This window comes from Arachis hypogaea, chromosome 1, assembly GCF_003086295.3.
Source record: "Arachis hypogaea cultivar Tifrunner chromosome 1, arahy.Tifrunner.gnm2.J5K5, whole genome shotgun sequence".
Classification (NCBI taxonomy): domain Eukaryota; kingdom Viridiplantae; phylum Streptophyta; class Magnoliopsida; order Fabales; family Fabaceae; genus Arachis; species Arachis hypogaea.
Genome location: NC_092036.1, coordinates 50,531,734 through 50,554,213, shown reverse-complemented (window position 1 = coordinate 50,554,213; position 22,480 = coordinate 50,531,734). Strand labels below are relative to the sequence as shown.

The following is a 22,480-nucleotide window of genomic DNA, read 5'->3' as shown; positions in this document are numbered from 1 at the left end:
TATCTCTTTAAGAGATGTGCAGACGGAATAATCCGCAGATGTGTACCTAGAGAGGAAGCACAAAGGATCCTGTGGCATTGCCATGGATCACAGTATGGGGGACATTTCAGAGGTGAGCGAACAGCCACTAAGGTCCTCCAATGTGGATTCTACTGGCCTACTCTCTATAGGGATGCCCGAGAGTTTGTGCATAACTGTGACAGTTGCCAAAGAGCTGGTAACTTGCCTCATGGTTACGCCATGCCACAACAAGGGATCTTAGAGATTGAATTGTTTGATGTATAGGGTATTGACTCCATGGGTCCCTTCCCACCATCATACTCAAACACTTATATTCTGGTGGCAGTAGACTATGTATCTAAATGGGTAGAAGCAATTGCCACACCCAATAATGATACCAAGACCGTGCTAAAATTCCTCCAGAAACACATCTTCAGCAGGTTTAGTGTTCCCAGAGTACTAATCAGTGTTGGGGGCACTCATTTCTGCAATAAACAGCTGTACTCTGCTATGGTCCGATATGAAATTAGCCATAAAATAGCAACTCCGTATCATCCACAGACAAATGGGCAAGCTGAAGTCTCTAATAGAGAGCTAAAAAGAATCCTGGAATGGACTGTTATTGCCCGTAGAAAGGATTGGGCAAAGAGCTTGGATGATGCTCTGTAGGCATACAGAACAGCATTCAAGACTCCTATAGGAACCTCTCCATACCAACTTGTGTATGGGAAGGCCTGTCATCTGCCCGTGGAACTAGAACATAAAGCCTACTGGGCAACCAGATTCCTAAACATAGATGCTAAGTTAGCTGGTGAAAAAAGATTGCTCCAGCTAAATGAGCTAGAGGAGTTCAGACTCAGTGCCTTTGAAAAATGCAAAAATCTCTAAGGAAAAGGCAAAGAAGTGGCATGACAAAAAGTTGTCATCCAGAGTCTTTGAGCCAGGACAAAAAGTTCTGCTCTTCAACTCTAGGCTCAGACTATTCCCAGGAAAACTTAAATCCTGATGGAGGGGTCCGTATGTGATTACAGGAGTGTCACCATATGGATATGTTGAGCTTCAAGATATTGATTCTGATAAAAAGTTCATTGTTAATGGACAGAGGATCAAACATTATCTTGAAAGCAATTTTGAGCAAGAATGCTCAAAACTGAGGCTTGAATGAGGCACAGTAAAGGTCCAGCTAAAGACAATAAAAAAGCGCTTGCTGGGAGGCAACCCAGCTATTAGCAGGTGATTTATTTTACTTAATAGAATATTGACATACATTCTTCAAGGTTGATCATCAAAATTGAAGGAATTCACAGAGTTACAGAAGGATTCAGTGCAAAAAGCAGAGAAAAGGAGTTTGCTGGCAAGAAAACGCCAGTAAAGGGTACTCTGGGCGTTAAATGCTAGAATGGATACCATTCTGGGCATTTAACGCCAGTAAAGGTACCATTTTGGGCATTAAACGCCAGAATGGGTACCATTCTGGGCGTTTAATGCCAGGATTGCAACATCCTGGGCGTTTAGCAAAACGCCAGTGATGAAGGAGTTTCTGGCGTTTAACGCCAGCCAGGGTACCTGGCTGGGCGTTAAACGCCCATAATGGCCAATATTTGGGCGTTAAATGCCGGAATGGATACCATTCTGGGCGTTTAACGCCAGAAAGGTAAGGGACAGAGATTTTGTTTTCCACTTCAAATTTTTTCAAACTTTCTTGTTTTGATCCATAATTTTCTGCATAAACACATTACAAACTTTCATCATTCACCTTCAAATTTCAAAAATTAAACAATTTTTTAAGTCATTCTTCAAATCTCTTTCAAATCCTTTCCAAATCTTCTTCAAAAACTAAAATATCTTCTCAAATTCTTTCCATATCTTCTCAAATCTCCTTCAAAATTTTCAAAATCACTCCCCCTCCCTTATAAATACACGTTCGGCCATCCTCCTCTCCCCACCATTCGAATTTGCTCTCCTCCTCTCTCTCATCTTTCCTTTCTTTTGCTTGAGGGCAAGCAAACCCCTAAGTTTGGTGTGCTTTTTCCGTGATCACTAAGCCAAGATTTATTAAGATCATGGCTCCTAAAGGAAAACAAACCAATTCAAAATGTAAGAAAGAGAATAATCCAAAGAATCTTTGGAGTTAAGAGAAGTTCTTAACCAAAGAACATGCAGACCATTACCACAAAATAATTAGTCTGAGGTCAGTGATCCCGGAAGTCAGATTCGATCTGAAAGAAGATGAATATCCGGAGATCCAAGAGCAAATTCGAAACAGAGGATGGGAAGTTCTAACCAACCCTGAGACAAAGGTTGGAAGAAACATGGTTTAAGAATTCTACTCAAATCTGTGGCTGACAAATAAGCAGAGAATGACTGGAGCTGCTTTTCATACCTACAGAACCATGGTTAGAGGGAGAATTATTTACTTCCATCTGGACAAAATAAAAGAGGTCTTCAAATTGTCTCAACTACAAGATGATCCTGAATCCTTTAATAGGAGAATGGTGAGAGTAGATAAGGGGTTGGATCAAGTTCTAGAGGACATACGCCTCCCTGGAACTAAGTGGACAACCAATTCAAAAGGTGTCCCAAACCAACTCAAGAGGGGAGATCTCAAACCAATTGCAAGAGGTTGGCTAGACTTCATTGGGTGTTCTATATTGCCCACTAGCAACCGTTATGAGGTCACGGTCAAGAGAGCAGTGATGATTCATTGCATTATACTGGGAAAAGAAGTGGAGATTCATCATTTGATTGCTTGTGAGATTTACACAATTGCAAACAAGAACTCCACTGAAGCCAAACTGGCTTACCCAAGCTTAATCTCTTTGCTATGCAAAGTTGCTGGGGCGAGGATGGAAGTAGATGAATTCATCCCAATTGAACATCCAATCACCAAGAAGTCAATGGAAGGACAAATGCAAGATAACTCTATCAAAAGGAGGGCGCAGGAATTCCTCCCTGAACTTCCTGAAATTGACTACTGGGCCAGCCTAGAAGCATCTGTTGCCAAGCTGCAAGAAACTATGGAAAAAATTAAGAAAGAACAGCAGAATCAAAACTGCATGCTCTGCAAATTGCTGAAGGAACAAGAGAAGCAGGGGCGTGAGCTACAGGAGGTGAAGTGCCAGAAGCTCTCCTTTGAAGGGTCAAATACCCCACAAGTTGAGGGAGCATCCACTTCTCAAAATCAAGGTTGTTGAGTCCTAACTCTGTGATAACCTCTATCATTAGGAGTCTATTTTAGAGTCATTTAAAATTTTGTTTTCTATTACTATTAGTCTTATCTTATATTTATTTTTGAGTCTTGTTCTTAATTCATGATTAATAAAATTTAAGGTTCATGTCTTAAAGCTATGAATGTCCTATGAATCCATCACCTCTCTTAAATGAAAAATGTTTTAATCACAAACGAACAATAAGTACAGGAATTTGAATTCATCTCTGAAACTAATTGAATTAGTTTGATGTGGTAACAATACTTTTTGTTTTCTGAATGAATTCTTGAACAGTGCATATGTCTTTTGAATTTGTTGATTAAAGAATGTTAAACTTGTTGGCTCTTGAAAGAATGATGGAAAAAGAGAAATGTTATTGAGGATATGAAAAATCATCAGATTGATTCTTGAAGCAAGAAAAAGCAGTGAATTCAAAAAAAAAAGAATAAAAGAGAAGAGAGAGAGCAAGCAAAAAAAGCCAATAGCCCTTTAAACAAAAAGGCAAGGGTAAAAATAAAAAGTGATCCAAGGAAAAAAGAGCGTGCTTAAGAACCCTGGACACCTCTAATTGGGGACTCTAGCAAAGCTGAGTCACAATCTGAAAAGGTTTACCCAGTTTTGTGTCTGTGGCATGTATGTATCCGGTGGTAATACTGGAAGACAGAGTGCTTTGGGCCACAGCCAAGACTCATAAAGTAGCTATGTTCAAGAATCATCATACTTAACTAGGAGAATCAATAACACTATCTGGATTCTGAGTTCCTATAGAAGCCAATCATTCTGAACTCCAAAGGATAAAGTGAGATGCCAAAACTGTTCAGAGGCAAAAAGCTACTAGTCCCGTTCATCAAATTGGAGCTAAGCTTCATTGATATTCTGGGGTCAATAGTATATTTTCTTCTTTTTATCCTATTTGATTTTCAGTTGCTTGGAGACAAGCAACAATTTAAGTTTGGTGTTGTGATGAGTAGATAATTATACGCCTTTTGGCATTGTTTTTAATATGTTTTTAGTATGTTTTAATTAGTTTTTATTATATTTTTCTTAGTTTTTATTTAAAATTTACTTTTCTGGGCTTTACTATGAGTTTGTGTGTTTTTCTGTGATTTCAGGTATTTTCTGGCTGAAATTGAGGGACCTGAGCAAAAATCTGATTCAGAGGCTGAAAAGGACTGCAGATGCTGTTGGATTCTGACCTCCCTGCACTCGAAGTGGATTTTCTGGAGCTATAGAAGCCCAATTGGCGCACTCTGAATTGAGTTGGAAAGTAGACATCCTGGGCTTTCTAGAAATATATAATAGTTCATACTTTTCCTGAGAATTGATGGCCCAAACCGGTGTTTCAAATCAGCTTCAGAATTCCTGGCGTTAAACGCCGGAACTGGCACAAAAGTGGGAGTTAAACGCCCAAACTGGCACAAAAGCTGGCGTTTAACTCCAAAAAAAGTGTCTACACATGAAAGCTTCAATGCTCAGCCCAAGCACACACCAAGTGGACCCCAGAAGTGGATTTTTATGTCATTTACTCATTCTTGTAAACCCCAGGTCATTAGTTCACCATAAATAGGACTTTATGCTATTGTATCTGTACCTCATGACACAATACACGTTTCATATTGTATCTTCTATGCATGAGTCTCTAAACCCCATGGTTGGGGGTGAGGAGCTCTGCTGTGTCTTGATGGATTAATGCAATTACTACTGTTTTTCATTCAATCACGCTTGTTTCCATTCTAAGATATCACGTGTTCCTCAATTTGATGAATGTGATGATCCGGGACACTCATCATCATTCTCACCCATGAACGTGTGCCTGACAACCACCTCCATTCTACTTTAGATTGAGTGGATATCTCTTGGGTTCTTTAACCAGAATCTTCGTGGTATAAGCTAGAATGTATTGGCGGCCATTATTGAGAATCCGGAAGGTCTAAACCTTGTCTGTGGTATTCTGAGTAGGATTCAGGGATTGAATGACTATGACGAGCTTCAAACTCACGATTGTGGGGCGTTAGTGACAGACGCAAAAGAATCACTGGATTCTATTCCGACATGATCGAGAACCGACAGATGAATAGTCGTGCTGTGACAAAGCACGTTGAACACTTTCATTGAGAGGATGGGAGGTATCCATTGACAATGGTGAAACCCTACATACAGCTTGCCATGGAAGGATCCTTGCGTGCATGAAGAAGAAGACAGTAGGAAAGCAGAGATTCAGAAGATAGAGCATCTCCAAAACCTCAACCTGTTCTCCATTACTGCAAAACAAGTATTTATTTCATGTTTTTCTACTTTTCACAATTAAACCTGAGAATTATTGATATCCTGACTAAGAGTTACAAGATAACCATAGCTTGCTTCAAGCCGACAATCTCCATGGGATCGACCCTTACTCACGTAAGGTATTTCTTGGACAACCCAATGTACTTGCTGGTTAGTTGTGCGGAATTACAAAAGTGTGATTGCAATTTTGTGCACCACAACGGCACCAAAAACTTGGTACACGTGATCGTAATCTCACCACTTTCCTCACAATTCTGCACAACTAACCAGCAAGTGCACTGGGTCATCCAAGTAATACCTTACGTGAGTAAGGGTCGATCACACGGAGATTGTCGGCATGAAGCAAGCTATGGTCACCTTGTAAATCTCAGTCAGGCGGATTCAAATGGTTATGGAGATTTAATAATTAAAAAGATAAACAAACAAAAAATAAAGATAGAGATACTTATGTAATTTATTGGTGAGAATTTCAGATAAGTGCATAGAGATGCTTTGTTCTTGTTAAATCTCTGCTTTCCTACTGCCTTCATCCAATCCTTCATACTCCTTTCTATGGCAAGCTGTATGGTGGGCATCACCGTTGTTAATGGCTACTTCCTGTACTCTCAGTGAAAATGGTCCAAATACGCTGTCACCGCACGGCTAATCATCTGTCGGTTCTCGATCATGTTGGAATAGAATCCAGTGATCCTTTTGCGTCTGTCACTACGCCCAACACTCGCGAGTTTGAAGCTCGTCACAGTCATCCCTTCCCAGATCCTACTCGGAATACCACAGACAAGGTTTAGACTTTCCGGATCTCAGGAATGATCGCCAATAATTCTAGCTTATACCACGAAGACTCCGATCTTTCGGAATGGAGGCTAAGAGATATACGCTCGATCTAAGGTAGAACGGAAGTGGTTGTCAAGCACGCGTTCATAGGTTGAGAATAGTGATGAGTATCATGGATCATCACATTCATCAGGTTGAAATGCAAGCGAATATCTTAGAATAAGAATAAGCTTGAATTGAATAAGAAGACTGATGAGCGGATAATTTATACGCTTTTTGGCATTGTTTTTAGTATGTTTTTAGTATGATCTAGTTAGTTTTTAGTATATTTTTTATTATTTTTTAGTTAAAATTCACTTTTCTGGACTTTACTATGAGTTTGTGTGTTTTTCTGTGATTTCAGGTATTTTCTGGCTGAAATTGAGGGCCTTGAGCAAAAATCTGATTCAGAGACTAAAAAGGACTGCAGATGCAGTTGGATTCTGACCTCCCTGCACTCGAAGTGGATTTTCTGGAGCTACAGAAACCCAATTGGCGCGCTCTCAACGGCGTTGGAAAGTGGACATCCTGGGCTTTCCAGCAATATATGATAGTCTATACTTTGCCCAAGATTTGATGGCCCAAACCGGCGTTCAAAGTCACCATCAGAATTCCCAGCGTTAAACGCCGGAACTGGCACAAGAATGGGAGTTAAACGCCCAAACTGGCATAAAAGCTGGCGTTTAACTCCAAGAAGAGTCTCTACACGAAAAATGCTTCAATTCTCAGCCCAAGCACACACCAAGTGGGCCCGGAAGTGGATTTTTATGTCATTTGTAAACCCTAGACTACTAGTTCTCTATATATAGGACCTTTTTGCTATTGTATTTTCATCTTTGGATTATTTTAGATCCTTTGATCATCATCGGGAGATCTTTGAATTTGATCATTGGGAGGCTGGCCTCACGGCCATGCCTAGACCTTGTTCTTATGTATTTTCAACGGTGGAGTTTCTACACACCATAGATTAAGATTGGGTGGATATCTCTTGGATTCTTTAACCGGAATCTTCGTGGTATAAGCTAGAATTGATGGCGGCATTCAAGAGAATCCGGAAGGTCTAAACCTTGTCTGTGGTATTCTGAGTTGGATTCGATGATTGAATGACTGTGACGAGCTTCAAACTCCTGAAGGCTGGGCGTTAGTGACAGACGCAAAAGAATCACTGGATTCTATTCCAACCTGATTGAGAACCGACAGATGACTAGCCGTGCCGTGACAGGGTGCGTTGAACATTTTCACTGAGAGGATGGGAGGTAGCCACTGACAACGGTGAAACCCTACATACAGCTTGCCATGGAAAGGAGTAAGAAGGATTGGATAAAGACAGTAGGAAAGCAGAGAGACGGAAGGGACCAAGCATCTTCATACGCTTATCTGAAATTCCTACCAATGAATTACATAAGTATCTCTATCTTTATCTCTATGTTTTATTCATCATTCATAACCATTTGAGTTTGCCTGACTAAGATTTACAAGGTGACCATAGCTTGCTTCATACCAACAATCTCTGTGGGATCGACCCTTACTCGCGTAAGGTTTATTACTTGGACGACCCAGTACACTTGCTGGTTAGTTGTGCGAAGTTGCGTTTATGTCATGGTATTGAACACCAAGTTTTTGGATTCATCACCGGGGATTATTTGAGTTGTGAAAAGTATTGATCACAATTTCGTGCACCAAGTTTTTGGCGCCGTTGCCGGGGATTGTTGAGTTTGGACAACTGACGGTTCATCTTGTTGCTTAGATTAGGTATTTTTCTTCAGCGTTCTTAAGAATGAATTCTAGTGTTTCAAGGTGATGTTCTTATCATCACCAAAGCTGATTGATCTTCATCAATTTAGCTCTTGAATGTAATGTCCTGCTGAAGCTTGGCTAACCATGTCTAATTTCTTTAGACTGAAGCTTTAGACTAACATTGCATGATTCCTGGAACTCTCATTAAGAATTTTGATATCTTTATTTTCTTTTTCCACTTAATTTTCAAAAAATCCAAAAAAAAAATTTACAAAATCATAAAATCCAAAAATATTTCTTGTGTGAGTCTAGTGTTTCATTTTAAGTTTGGTGTCAATTGCATGTTTTTGTTCTTCTTGCATTCATTCATGTGTCTTAAGTGATCTTCAAGATGTTCTTGATGATTTCATTACTCTAATCTTTAAATTCTCTTGACTTGAGTGTTTGTGTTTCTCATATGCATTCTCATTTTGTTGGTGTCAGTAGTATACAAACTGCTAAGTTTGGTGTCTTGCATGCATTGTTATTTGATTCTAGTTGCATTTTGATTATTCTTCATTATTAAAAATCCAAAAATATTTTTAAATTGTGTCTTTTCAAGTCAATAATACAGAGGATTGATGATTCAGAACATACAGCAGAGGAACTACATAGAAAAAGCTGGGCGTTCAAAATGCCCAGTGAAGAAGACAGACTGGCATTTAAACGCCAGCCAGGGTGCCTGGCTGGGCGTTTAACGCCCAAAAGGGTAGTAGTTTGGGCGTTAAACGCCAGAATGTGCACCATTCTGGGCGTTTAACGCCACGATGGCACAAGAGGGAAGATTCTGTTTTCAGTTCAAATTTTTTTCAAGTTTTCAAAATTTTTCAAAATCAAATCGTTTTCAAATCAATTCTTTTCAATCAAATCATTTTCAAAATCAATTTCTTTCTATTTTTAAGGATACTTGCTATCAATTAATGATTTGATTCAACATTTCAAGTATGCTGCCTTTTCTGTTGAGAAAGGTTTAATGTTTGAATCATATCTTTTCTTGTTAGCCAAGTTATTTTTTTAAAAAAATCAAATCTTTTTAAAACGTTTTTCAAATCATATCTTCTCAATCACAACTTTTTAAAATCAATCATATCTTCTTAACCACATCTTTTTCAAAATAGTTTTCAATCAAATCTTTTTTATTTCTAATTTTAAAATCTTTTTCAAAAAAAAATCACTTTACTTCTTTCTCAATCATGGTTTTCGAAATTCAATTAAAGTTTTTCAAAATGTTTTCAAAATCTTTTACTTAATTTTCGAAAATTTCTTCCTCTCTTCTCACATCCTTCTATTTATGGACTAACACTATTCCTTAATGTACAATTCGAACTCCATCTTCTTTGATAAGTTCGAATTTTCTACTTCTGCCTTCTATTTTTCTTTTCTCTGACACCTCAAGGAATCTCTATACTGTGACATAGAGGATTCCATATTTTCTTGTTCTCTTCTCTTTCATATGAGCAGGAGCAAAGACAAAAGCATTCTTGTTGAGGCTGATCCTGAACCTGAAAGGACCTTAAAGCGAAAGATAAGAGAAGCTAAGGCACAATTCTCTGTAGAGGACCTAACTGAAATCTTCAAAGAAGGAGAACACATGGCAGCCGAAAACAACAACAATGCCAACAATGCAAGGAAGGTGCTGGGTGACTTTACTGCACCTACTCCCGACTTCTATAGGAGAAGCATCTCTATCCCTACCATTGGAGCAAACAACTTTGAGCTTAAGCCTCAATTAGTTTCTCTAATGCAACAGAATTGCAAGTTCTATGGACTTCCATTGGAAGATCCTCATCAGTTTTTAGCTGAATTCTTGCAAATCTGTGACACTGTCAAGACTAATGGGGTTGACCCTAAGGTCTATAGACTTATGCTATTCCCTTTTGCTGTAAGAGACAGAGCTAGGATATGGTTGGACTCACAACCTAAAGAAAGCCTGAACTCTTGGGAAAAGCTAGTCAATGCCTTCTTGGCAAAGTTCTTTCCACCTCAAAAATTGAGTAAGCTTAGAGTGGAAGTCCAAACCTTCAGACAGAAGGAAGGAGAATCCCTCTATGAAGCTTGGGAAAGATACAAACAATTAATCAGAAAGTGTCCCTCTGATATGCTTTCTGAATGGAGCATCATAGGTATTTTCTATGATGGTCTGTCTGAACTGTCCAAGATGTCTTTGGATAGCTCTGCTGGAGGATCTCTTCATCTAAAGAAGACGCCTACAGAAGCTCAAGAGCTGATTGAAATGGTTGCAAATAACCAATTCATGTACACTTCTGAAAGGAATCCTGTGAACAATGGGACTAATCAGAAGAAAGGAGTTCTTGAGATTGATACTCTGAATGCCATATTGGCTCAGAACAAGATATTGACTCAGCAAGTCAATTTGATTTCTCAAAGTCTGTCTGGAATACAAAATGCACCAGGTAGTACTAAGGAAGCTTCATCTGAAGAAGAAGCTTATGATCCTGAGAACCCTTCAATGGAAGAGGTGAATTACATGGGAGAACCCTATGGAAACACCTATAATCCTTCATGGAGAAATCATCCAAATCTCTCATGGAAGGATCAACAGAGACCTCAACAAGGTTTCAACAATAGTAATGGTGGAAGAAACAGGTTTAGCAATGGCAAACCTTTTCCATCATCTTCTCAGCAACAGATAGAGAATTCCAAGCAGAACACCTCTGACTTAGCAACCATGGTCTCTGATCTAATCAAAACCACTCAAAGTTTCATGACTGAAACAAGATCCTCCATTAGAAACTTGGAGGCACAAGTGGGACAGCTGAGCAAGAAAATTACTGAACCCCCTCCTAGTACCCTTCCAAGCAATACAGAAGAAAATCCAAAAGGAGAGTGCAAGGCCATCAACATGGCCGAATTTGGAGAGGAGGGAGAGGCAGTGAACGCCACTGAGGAAGACCTCAATGGACGTCCACTGGCCTCCAATGAGTTCCCCAATGAGGAACCATGGGAATCTGAGGCTCTCACTGAGACCATAGAGATTCCATTGGATTTACTTATGCCATTCATGAGCTCTGATGAGTATTCTTCCTCTGAAGAGGATGAGTATGTCACTGAAGAGCAAGTTGCTAAATACCTTGGAGCAATCATGAAGCTCAATGACAAGTTATTTGGTAATGAGACTTGGGAGGATGAACCCCCTTTGCTCACCAAAGAACTGGATGACTTGTCTAGGCAGAAATTACCTCAAAAGAGACAGGATCCTGGGAAGTTTTCAATACCTTGTGCCATAGGCACCATGACCTTCAAGAAGGCCTTGTGTGACCTAGGGTCAAGTGTAAACCTCATGCCTCTCTCTGTAATGGAGAAGCTAGGAATCTTTGAGGTGCAAGCTGCAAAAATCTCCCTAGAGATGGCAGACAATTCAAGAAAACAAGCTTATGGACTTGTAGAGGATGTTCTGGTAAAAGTTGAAGACCATTACATCCCTGCTGATTTCATAGTCCTAGAGACTGGGAAGTGCATGGATGAATCCATCATCCTTGGCAGACCCTTCCTAGCCACAGCAAAGGCTGTGATTGATGTTGATAGAGGAGAATTGATCATTCAAGTGAATGAAGAATCCTTTGTGTTTAAGGCTCAAGGATATCCCTCTGTCACCATGGAGAGGAAGCATGAAGAGCTTCTCTCAAAATAGAGTCAAACAGAGCCCCCACAGTCAAACTCTAAGTTTGGTGTTGGGAGGCCACAACCAAATTCTAAGTTTGGTGTTGAACCCCCACATTCAAACTCTAAGTTTGGTGTTGGGAGGTTCCAACATGGCTCTGAGCATCTGTGAGGTTCCATGAGAGCCCTTTGTCAGGCTACTGACATTAAAGAAGCGCTTGTTGGGAGGCAACCCAATGTTATAATTTATCTATTTTCCTTTGTTATTTTATGTTTTCTGTAGGTTGATGATCATGAGAAGTCACAAAATCAATTGAAAAAGTAAAAACAGAATGAAAAATAGAAAGAAAAACAGCACACCCTGGAGGAAGATCTTGCTGGCGTTTAAACGCCAGTAAGGCTAGCAGATGGGCGTTTAACGCCAGAAAGGGGCACCAGACTGGCGTTAAGCGCCAGAAAAGGGCAAGAACTTGGCGTTAAACGCCAGAAATGGGCACCAGCCCGGCGTTTAACGCCAGAATTGGCATGAAGAGCAATTTTGCTCGCCACTTGGTGCAGGGATGACGTTTCCTTGACACCTCAGGATCTGTGGACCCCACAGGATCCCCACCTACCCCACCACTCTCTCTCTTCTTCTTCACCCATTCACCAATCACCTCAACACCTCTTCCCCAAAAACCCTTCACCTATCAAATCCCATCTTTCTCTTCACCACTCACATCCATCCTTCATAAAACCCCACCTACCTCACCATTCAAATTCAAACCACTTTCCCACCCAAACCCACCCTCCCATAGCCAAACCCTACCCCTATCTTCACCCCTATATATACCCCTCTTCACTCCTTCATTTTCACACACCCTAAACACTCCTTCTCCCCCTTTGGCCGAACCACAAAGCCATCTCCATCTCCTTCAATTCTTCTTCTTCTACTCTCTTCTTTTCTCTTTTGCTCGAGGACGAGCAAACCTTTTAAGTTTGGTGTGGTAAAAGCATTGCTTTTTGTTTTTCCATAACCATTTATGGCATCCAAGGCCGGAGAAACCTCTAGAAAGAGGAAAGGGAAGGCAAAAGCTTCCACCTCCGAGTCATGGGAGATGGAAAGATTCATCTCAAGGGTGCATCAAGACCACTTCTATGAAGTTGTGGCCTTGAAGAAAGTGATCCCCGAGGTCCCTTTTAAACTCAAAAAGAGTGAATATCCAGAGATTCGACATGAGATCCGAAGAAGTGGTTGGGAAGTTCTTACCAACCCCATTCAACAAGTCGGAATCTTAATGGTTCAAGAGTTCTATGCCAATGCATGGATCACCAAGAACCATGATCAAAGTGTGAACCCGGATCCAAAGAATTGGCTTACTATGGTTCGGGGGAAATACTTGGATTTTAGTCCGGAAAATGTAAGGTTGGCATTCAACTTGCCCATGATGCAAGGAGATGAACATCCTTACACTAGAAGGGTCAACTTTGATCAAAGGTTGGACCAAGTCCTCATAGACATCTGTGAAGAGGGTGCCCAATGGAAGAAAGATTCAAGAGGAAAGCCGGTTCAATTGAGAAGGCATGACCTCAAACCCGTGGCTAGGGGATGGTTGGAGTTTATCCAACGCTCAATCATTCCTACTAGCAACCGGTCCGAAGTTACTATAGACCGGGCTATCATGATTCATAGCATCATGATTGGAGAAGAAATAGAAGTTCATGAGGTTATATCCCAAGAACTTTATAAGGTGGCGGACAAGTCCTCTACCTTGGCAAGGTTAGCCTTTCCTCATCTCATTTGTCACCTCTGTTATTCAGTTGGAGTTGACATAGAAGGAGACATCCCCATTGATGAGGACAAGCCCATTACTAAGAAGAGGATGGAGCAAACAAGAGACCCCTCTCATCATCAAATCCCTGAGATACCTCAAGGGATGCACTTTCCTCCACAAAACTATTGGGAGCAACTAAACACCTCCCTAGGAGAATTGAGTTCCAACATGGGACAACTAAGGGTGGAGCACCAAGAACACTCCATCCTCCTCCATGAAATTAGAGAAGATCAAAGAATCATGAGAGAGGAGCAACAAAGACAAGGAAGAGACATTGAGGAGCTCAAACACTCCATAGGATCTTCAAGAGGAAGAACAAGCCACCATCACTAAGGTGGACCCGTTCTTTAATTTCCTTGTTCTTTATTTTCTGTTTTTCGAAAAATCATGCTTATGTTTATCTATGTTTGTGTCTTGTGATCATTAGTGTCTTAGTGTATATGCCTTAAAGTTATGAATGTCCTATGAATCCATCACCTTTCTTGAATGAAAAATGTTCTTAATTGAAAAAAAGAAAAGAATTGCATGAATTTTGAATTTTATAACAGATTAATTATTTTGATGTGGTGGCAATATTTTTGTTTTCTGAATGTATGCTTAAACAGTGCATATGTCTTTCGAATTTGTTGTTCATGAATGTTGGCTCTTGAAAGAATGATGAAAAAGGAGACATGTTACTGAGGATCGGAAAAATCATAAAAATGATTCTTGAAGCAAGAAAAAGCAGTGAATACAAAAAAAATCGAAAAAAAAGAAAGAAAAAGAAAGAGAAAAAGAAAGAAAAAGAAAGAAAAAGAAAGAAATAAAGTTGTGATCCAAGGCAAAAAGAGTGTGCTTAAGAACCCTGGACACCTCTAATTGGGGACTCTAGCAAAGCTGAGTCACAATCTGAAAAAGGTTCACCCAATTATGTGTCTGTGGCATGTATGTATCCGGTGGTAATACTGGAAGACAGAGTGCTTTGGGCCACGGCCAAGACTCAATAAGTAGCTGTGTTCAAGAATCATCATACTTAACTAGGAGAATCAATGACACTATCTGGATTCTGAGTTCCTAAAGAAGCCAATCATTCTGAATTTCAAAGGATAGAGTGAGATGCCAAAAATGTTCAGAGGCAAAAAGCTAAAAGCCCCGATCATCTAATTAATACTGATCTTCATAGATGTTTTTGGAATTCATTGCATATTCTCTTCTTTTTATCTTATTTGATTTTCAGTTGCTTGAGGACAAGCAACAATTTAAGTTTGGTGTTGTGATGAGCGGATAATTTATACGCTTTTTGGCATTGTTTTTAGTATGTTTTTAGTATGATCTAGTTAGTTTTTAGTATATTTTTTATTAGTTTTTAGTTAAAATTCACTTTTCTGGACTTTACTATGAGTTTGTGTGTTTTTCTGTGATTTCAGGTATTTTCTGGCTGAAATTGAGGGCCTTGAGCAAAAATCTGATTCAGAGACTAAAAAGGACTGCAGATGCTGTTGGATTCTGACCTCTCTGCACTTGAAGTGGATTTTCTGGAGCTACAGAAGCCCAATTGGCGCGCTCTCAACGGCGTTGGAAAGTAGACATCCTGGGCTTTCCAGCAATATATGATAGTTTATACTTTGCCCAAGATTTGATGGCCCAAACCGGCGTTCAAAATCACCATCAGAATTCCCAGCGTTAAACGCCGGAACTGGCACAAGAATGGGAGTTAAACGCCCAAACTGGCATAAAGGCTGGCGTTTAACTCCAAGAAGAGTCTCTACACGAAAAATGTTTCAATGCTCAGCCCAAGCACACACCAAGTGGGCCCGGAAGTGGATTTTTATGTCATTTGTAAACCCTAGACTACTAGTTCTCTATATATAGGACCTTTTTGCTATTGTATTTTCATCTTTGGATTATTTTAGATCCTTTGATCATCATCGGGAGATCTTTGAATCTTTTGATCATTGGGAGGCTGGCCTCACGGCCATGCCTAGACCTTGTTCTTATGTATTTTCAACGATGGACTTTCTACACACCATAGTTTAAGATTGGGTGGATATCTCTTGGATTCTTTAACCGGAATCTTCGTGGTATAAGCTAGAATTGATGGCGGCATTCAAGAGAATCCGGAAGGTCTAAACCTTGTCTGTGGTATTCTGAGTAGGATTCGATGATTGAATGACTGTGACGAGCTTCAAACTCCTGAAGGCTGGGCGTTAGTGACAGACGCAAAAGAATCACTGGATTCTATTCCAACCTGATTGAGAACCGACAGATGAATAGCCGTGCCGTGACAGGGTGCGTTGAACATTTTCACTGAGAGGATGGGAGGTAGCCACTGACAACGGTGAAACCCTACATACAGCTTGCCATGGAAAGGAGTAAGAAGGATTGGATGAAGACAGTAGGAAAGCCGAGAGACGGAAGGGACCAAGCATCTTCATACGCTTATCTGAAATTCCTACCAATGAATTACATAAGTATCTCTATCTTTATCTCTATGTTTTATTCATCATTCATAACCATTTGAGTTTGCCTGACTAAGATTTACAAGGTGACCATAGCTTGCTTCATACCAACAATCTCTGTGGGATCGACCCTTACTCGCGTAAGGTTTATTACTTGGACGACCCAGTACACTTGCTGGTTAGTTGTGCGAAGTTGCGTTTATGTCATGGTATTGAACACCAAGTTTTTGGATTCATCACCGGGGATTATTTGAGTTGTGAAAAGTATTGATCACAATTTCGTGCACCAAAGACAATAGTACTTTGCATTAACACTCGAGGAACAACAGAGCTCCACACCTTATTCTATGGTGTGTAGAAACTTCACCTTTGAAAATACATAAGTGATAAAGGTCCAGGCATGGCCGAGAGGCTAGCCCCCAATGTCTAAGATCGCATAAACTAATCAAAGATAGATGCCAAGATTCCAAGATTCCAAGATGAAAATACAATAGTCAAAAGTTCTATTTATACTAAACTAGTTACTAGGGTTTACAAAAATAAGTAAATGATGTAGAAATCCACGTCCGGGCCCACTTGGTGTGTGCTTGGGTTGAGCATTGAAGCTTTCACATGTAGAGGCCTTCCTTGGAGTTAAACACCAGCTTTGGTGCCAGTTTGGGCGTTTAACTCCAACTTTTATGCCAGTTCTGGCGTTTTGACGCTAGAAAAGGGCAGAGAGCTGGCGTTTTGATGCCATTTTACGTCGTCAAAACTCGCGCAAAGTATAAACTATTATATATTGCTGGAAAGCGGTTGGATGTCTACTTTCCAACGAAATTGAGAGCGTGCCATTTGGAATTTTGTAGCTCTAGAAAATCCACTTCGAGTGCAGGGAGGTCATAATCCAATAGCATCTGCAGTCCTTTGTCAGCCTCTAAATCAGATTTTTGCTCAGGTCCCTCAATTTCAGCCAGAAAATACCTGAAATCACATAAAATTACACAAACTCATAGTGAAGTCTAGAAATATGAATTTTTCTTAGAAACTAATAAAAATATACTAAAAACTAACTAAATCATACTAAAAACTATATAAAAATAATGCCAAAAAGCGTATAAATTATCCGCTCATCAGTGAACTTTACAAGTAATTGAATTTTGACTAAATAATTTTGTTTTGCGACGTGTAAAACCCAGTTAATTAATGGCTAATCAACCCATAAACTAAAATATATTCTAGAAAATGAGAAATGAGATTTTTTTGGTTTAATATGATAGAGAAAATCAAAATGAGAATTTTGACACCAATTTTAAAGAAATCGGCCCAAGATTGGGCCGTATCGGCGAAACTGGCCGGGCCAACCGGACCCATGTTAGGCCCAAGGCCTTGCCAAGCCTCATTAATGTTCAGAGTTCAGCACTCTCTCTTTCCCTTACACACACACATGCGCTGAGAAGAGAGGGGGAAACATGCATGAAACCCTTGTTCTCAATCAACTCAATCTTCCATTGATCATAACTTTTGATCCGGAGCTCCGATCGACGCACTGTTTGCGTCTACGTGACCGCAGTGTCGAGCTTTACAAAGCCCATAAGGTTGTGCAAGAGGTAAGCCACGTTTCACCTCTTTTCTTCCAGCCTTGATTTTCGAATTTCTTGGGCAAAAATGTTGAAATTGTAAGCTCCTTTGTGTTATAGGATCTAATTAACTTGAAGGGAAGGCTTGTGTTTGGGTGTGGTAAGGGATCTCAAACCTTGGTGAAAATTCTAAATTAAAGCATTTGAATATTGAGTTCTTGTGTTTGGGTGTGATATTGTGGCTTAGGCATTGTGTATGTGTATTGGAGCCTGATTGGTAGTTTTGGAAAGCTTCGGAGTGGAGCACCAAGCTTGGAAATCTGTTGGTGAATTTGTGAGACCTTGAAAATTGGAATTGAGAGTGTTCCGGGTGGAATGGGAATCGGCCAAGGTATGATTTTGGTTTTTTGTATCTAAAATGTAATGTGGTTGTGAAAACGTAGGCTAGTGGCCCTAGGATAAGATTTTGAAATATTGTTGTAGTTGATGAATGATATAATTTGTGTTGTTATGTAAGAATATAGTAGATTGTGAAATGTTGATGTGGTTGTTGGATGATGTGGACTATGTTGAAAGTACGTGAATGATGATTGTTTGGTTATGAGTGATGCTACTTATTGATGAGCATGTAAGAGTATGAGTAATATGGAGTTGATATGCTTAAAGTGTTGGTAAGATTGAGGCTCTTGTTGTTGAGCATGAATTGGTATGTGATAATGATGTGTATGTTGATGGTGATTGATGAATGGAATAAATGCTTGGAAAGTTGTACTATGGAATGTTGATTATAAATTGAAATTATTGATTTGAGAATTGGTTAAATGAGGAAGAATTGGTGGGTTGATGATTGGATGAGAGGCTAGAGATGTTTGATGTTGGAATAGTTGGTTTTTAATGAATTTGGAAGTGTAGTCTTTGGAAATTAGAAGTTTGTAAACTTTAGTAAAAAGGAAATTTTGACAAATTTCAATGGATCATATCTCAAGCTATTGTTTTTGGAAATTGATGCTTTTTATATCAAAAGAAGGATAATTTCACAAGCTTTAAAATGGTTTAAATTTGGTGAAAATATGAGTTTTGTGGAAGGAGATATTATTGTTGGAAGTTTAGGCCTGAAATCTGAATTCTACAAATTTTGCAGAATTTGTGATTTCTCGTTTGTGTACGAGCGCACAGCCTTGTGCGGACGCACATCATGTGGAATTCTGGACTTGTGCGCATGCACACGCTTGTGCGTACACACACAGAGGAAAGTAGCCTCTGATGGGAGCGCTAGAATACCCGGTGCACACACACCATCAATAAAGTTTTGCAAGCTGTGCGTGCGCACAGCTCTGTGCGTGCGCACAGCTCTGTGCGTACGCACATGTTGGGAATGACGTTCTATTGATGGCACTGGCACACCTTGTGCGCGCACTCTACAATGAAAATGTTTCTTCATGTGCGAATGCACACTTTCTGAAAACACTTCTGTGTGTGCGCACGCACACCCTTGTGCGTACGCACGCGACCCTGTCCTTTTCTAAAGCTTTTATTTTCAAGTCTTTCACATTCCCAACAAGCTTGTAACCATTTTGAGATGTTGCTTCACGCTTATAAACCCCCAATTTCATCCTTTGGATCTTAAATCAATGTAAAATACCTAGAGATTGAGAGGAAGCTTGGGAAAGGGTAACTTGATGATGAAAAAAGGATATAATATGATAAGTTATGATTAATTGTGATGATATGAGTTGTTGAGGAGGACGGTGGAGTGCTATATATGATATGAGCCGAGTGGGTGAGTATGATATAAGCTGAATGGCCGTGTGTGATGATGGTTTATGGTTGAGGATGAATTATGATTTTTAAGCCGGATGGCTGAGATGAATTCTAATGTATGGCTAAGATGAATACATATATGCTAAATTGAATTATTGATATTGTGATTGTTTGCACTCCACCTATCTGAGATACGAGTTTTCTTGGGTGAAAGCAGTGGCTAGCCACCACGTGCTCCATGTGAAGACTCGATACTCTGCAGACCCTATGTCGTAAGTGCAGCTGGACACTGTGAAAGTTTCGGATGAGCTCGCCACCATAAATATACACCAGTGAGGCTGTTGGATGTGAAATTATGATTTATATTGTGAATAACTAGAGTTGGGGATGGTCGCCCCCATAAATATGCACGACAGAGGGACAGTCCAATGGTTAGCTAGCAGGACTTGTTGGGTTGGCTTTATAACCGACATATGAGACTCATCAGCCACTAGGACTGGCATGTATCATATGCATTATATGGGACTTATTTGGAATGTCTAATTGATTGCATCATTACTTTCTAATTGCCTAAATGTCTTGTCTGCTTCCTATTTGTGCATTTCTTTGTTTGATATACTTGTGTTTGCATCTCAATTACTGTTGGTAGTTGGGAGGTCTGTAGGATTTGGAAAGGGGATAATTAGTTAGTCTAAAGATCCTTAAGTTAGTCGCCTATTTATATTTCTCATGGTTTAGCATGTTTATGCGCTTTGATTATAATTGAGAGTTTTAGGATTGCCTTTGGCTTTCCCAAGAAATTACATGTTAGATATTTAAGCATTGTTACCATGCTGAGAACCTCCAGTTCTCACCCATACAGATTTTGTGGTTTTCAGATGCAGGACGTGAGGCTCCTCGCTGAGGCATGCTGGAGACTTCTATTTTTGCGAATATCCTTAGCTCCCGGGATTTTATTTTGATCTTATATACTTGTTTAGATACTTATATTCTCCACTGTATATGCATATTTTGTATTAACTCCTCTTAGAGGTTTCTTTGGAGAAACAGGTTTTTTATCTTGTGATTTGGGCTTTATTTTGGGTAGTTCCTCTATATATCTGTATGTATAATTTTATGCTCGGACCGGTTATCTTTGCAAATCGAGTCTTGAGCCTTGATATCTGTATTTTGGCACTCTATTGTATATCTTCTCGCTTTAGCTCACTCTTTATATACTCCTTTACGTTATCGATTGGAGTGTTGCGCTTTTTGATTTAACGGTTTTGATTTGCCCCTTTTTCTTCAAATGCACCTAGTTATAAACCTTTTGCACACTACTATACATACTAAATTTTATTTTTAGAGGTCGTAATACCTCGCCACCTCTATTTTATGACTTAAACATAAGACTCTGTGTTGTAGGGTGTTACACGGCGTCTTGGAAAAAGTTAAAGAATTAATTTTAAAGATGGAATTGGGATTGGTGTTGGCTTTGACATTGGTTTGGAACCTCCGATTTGTATGGTTTGGTTTTGATTTGATTTAGAAACTTTATTTGATTAACTCAATTTAAGAAAACAATGATTGTTAAGGATTTCCAATGAACCTAAAAAAATGAGATTGGTTGTCGCTCCCGTAAAGTCTAGAGCCTTTGCTGAAGGGTTTAACTAGTAAATGATTTCTCATTGTCTTTTGAAAGAAGAATTGGTTTAAGTGAAATTGTTTTAAAGGTTTTGAAGAATGTCATAAAGAGGTGGTTTTGGTTTTAAAATGAAAAAGAACAGAAAAGAAAAGAAAGAAAGAACAAGATGAGATAATTATCTACCTACTGAAAACGAGCATAGATATGGTGGTGAGTACACCGAGATTTGCTTTCCAGAGATACATCGGCCAATCCAGGGGATTTTGTGATTTATCTTGTGCTTATTTTGGGGGATTTTATTATCTTTTCTCACATTTATTCAATAAAATAGCATGGTTTTGTAATTCTCCTTGAATTTGTGCTTAAGAGTAAAAACATGCTTTTTAGGCCCTTAAATTGGTAATTTTAATTCATCTTTGATTCCACTAGATGCCTTGATGTGTTTGTTAGTGAATTCAGATCGAAAAGGCCAGGAATGGGCCAAAGGAGTGAAGAGAAAAGCATGCAAAGTGGAGAATTCATGGATAAATCAAGGATTTGGAGTACATACATCCACGCGCACACGTGGAGATGAAGTTGATAGGCAACACGTACGCGTGACATGACGCATACATGTGGAAAGTAAAATTCTAAGTGACGTGTACGTGTGACCTATGCGTACGCGTCACGTGTACGCGTCACGTGTACGCGTCATAGCTCGCATGTGACCTCAATAAAGTGAAAATGCTGGGGGCGGTTTCTGAGCTGCCCAGGCCTATGCGTACGCGTCACGTGTACGCGTTATAGCTCGCATGTGACCTCATTAAAGTGAAAATGCTGGGGGCGGTTTCTGAGCTGCCCAGGCCCAAATCCAACTCATTCCTAAGGCTATTTCGTGCAAAATTCAAGTTTAGACAAATGGGGGAGCAATTAGTTTTAGGATAGCATTATGTAGGTTAGTTTTCTAGAGAGAGAAGCTCCTTCTTCTCTCTAGAAGTAGGGTTCTAGGGTTCAATTCTTGTTTTCATCTTATTTTCTTTACAATCTCTTATTTCTACACTTTCATTCTCATAGTTTGTAGTGTTAATTTTCTTTTTATGTCTCCTTTTATGTTATGATTGCTCATGTTGGATTTGGATCTCCTTTAATGCAATTGATGTTGGAAGTTCTTTTATTGTTGATTTGATTTGTTATTATTGTTTCCTTGCAATTGGTAGTTGTTAGATTTTATCTTTCCTTGCAATTTATTATGCTTTCCTTTTATGCCTTCCAAGTGTTTGACAAAATGCTTGGTTGGATGTTAGAGTAGCTTTCTGAGCATTCTTGGCTTGGAAAGAGAAATTAGGTGATCTTGAGTCATGAATACCCAACTCATATTGGTGATCTAGAGTGATTAGTTAATATTGTTTCCATTGACTCTAATCTCTTGCTAATTCAATTAGTAGGTTGATTAGGACTTTTGGATTGAGATTAACTAGTCCTGTTTGACTTTCTTCCGATGTTGGAGATGACGAAGTAGGATTAGCTCTTGTTAATTATTGTTATTATTAGTGACTATGATAGAAAGCCTAGATTATCGATCCTTGCCATGAATGTCTCT

The 22,480-nt window shown here is 39.5% G+C and overlaps 1 non-coding gene across 1 annotated transcript; it reads right to left on the bottom strand.

Annotated features, from left to right (window-relative positions):
- Positions 1–10,080: 10,080 nt before the first annotated feature.
- On the bottom strand, positions 10,081–10,188 carry LOC112712404 (small nucleolar RNA R71). Its single transcript, XR_003157783.1, has one exon. It is a non-coding gene; the product is annotated as a small nucleolar RNA R71 (small nucleolar RNA).
- Positions 10,189–22,480: the final 12,292 nt, after the last annotated feature.